The sequence below is a fragment of the Nothoprocta perdicaria genome, unplaced genomic scaffold (assembly GCF_003342845.1).
Source record: "Nothoprocta perdicaria isolate Ctin4 unplaced genomic scaffold, notPer1 scaffold_761, whole genome shotgun sequence".
NCBI classification, from domain to species: Eukaryota; Metazoa; Chordata; class Aves; order Tinamiformes; family Tinamidae; genus Nothoprocta; species Nothoprocta perdicaria.
This window is the reverse complement of record NW_020456045.1, coordinates 1-1,644: the sequence shown is the minus strand read 5'-3', so window position 1 is coordinate 1,644 and position 1,644 is coordinate 1.

Sequence of the window (1,644 nt, the reverse complement as noted above, 5' to 3'; positions counted from 1 at the left end):
GACGGGGCCGCCGCGGCGCCCGGCGCCCCGTGGGTGCCCAGGTGCCGCGCGAGGTGGGCGCTGCGGCGGAAGCCTTTGCCGCACGAGGGGCAGGCGTGCGGCTTCTCCCCCATGGCGGCCGGGCCTGGCGGGGAGAGAGCACCGCGGATGGGTGTCACCGGGSTCGCCGTCCCCCTCGCGACGCCCCCAAACCGCTGGGGCCAGCCCCTTGACACCCCGCTGCGGAGTCGCTCCCGAATGTCCCCSCCGGCGCCAGATCGCGGCGCTCGCTGCACCGGTTTGTCCCCGGCGCTGGAATTTGGCTCCCGATTTTTGTCCCTGCTCCCCAGTTTTGTCTCCCTGCGGCTGAAYTGCAGCCCCACACTCCCGTTTTCGCCCTTGTTGTCCTGTCTCGTCCCCCAATTTCGTCTCGCTCCCCATTCCATTCCTGCAGCCAGGATTAGGCCCCCGGGCCCAATTCTGTCCCCGCTCCCAAGTTTTTCCCGCCATTCCCACATTTTTTTCCCTGCTGCCCAACTTTATCCCCACTCCCGACTTTTGCTCAATCTCAAGAGCCCGAAATGACCCCGGGCTTGGGGTCCCCGTCCCCACTTCCCAGTTTGTGGGTGCCCCCCACTCATTCCCTCCCCCATTCCCAGTTCAGGGTAGGGGTCCCACTTTGGGAGATTTCCCTCCCCATTCCCATTGGGGGGGGCAGGGGTAGCTCCCCTTCCCACRTTCCCAGTTTGGGGGGGATCTCCACTCATCTCCTCCCGTTTGGGGTTTGTCTCTTTCCCRATTCCCAGTTGGGAAGAGGCTCCCCCCGCCCTGCCGGCTCCCAGTTTGTCCATGGAGCTGCCCTCCCCATTCCCAGTTTGGGGAATCCCCCATTCCCAGTTTTGGGGAGCGGGGGGTGTCTCCCCATCCATCAATCCCAGTTTGGGGCTGCCCAGCCCCTTTCCTGCTCCCACTCCGGGGGCCCTCCCCCATCTGTGGTGCTGGGGGGGGAGGCTCTGCCGTCCCCCCCCCCCCCCCCCCCCCCCCCCCGCTCCCAGTCCGCCCAGTTCCCCCAGTCGCTGCTCACCGTGTGGCAGCCGCCGCCAGGCCCTGCCCCCGCGCGCGGGGCTCCATGGGGCCTTAACCCTTTGCTAGGCCCGGACGCCTGGGCCCCTCCACGCCCGCTCCGCTCGGAGCCTCCCGGACGCCTGGGCCCCCCTGGCCTCCTGGCAGGGGCAGCCGGGGACCCCAGGCTCCACAGGGCTGGGCCACCCATGGGTGCTGGGACACCAAGGTCCGCTGTCACCCCTCTGTGTGTGTGTGTGGGGGACACCCACCTCCAGGTCCCTGGGGTGGGGGCACCCACACGGGATCAAGCCTCCTTGACACCCACTGGGTGACACCCTTGTCACCCTGGTCACTAGCGGGTGACACCCACCCACTGCCGTGTCCTCAAGGTAGTGCCACCCCCATGGGTCTCCCCAGGATGAGGCATTCCCTGTGGTGGTGACACCAAGGTGGGTGTCCCAGAATAAGGACACCCCTCCTGGGTGTCCCCCGGGGTGGGGACCCCCCCCCCCAGTGTCCCAGGCATGGGGACACCCACATGGGCGATCACAGATGGGGGAAAGCCACGTGTTTGTCCCCGGGCTGGGGACATCCCCGCTG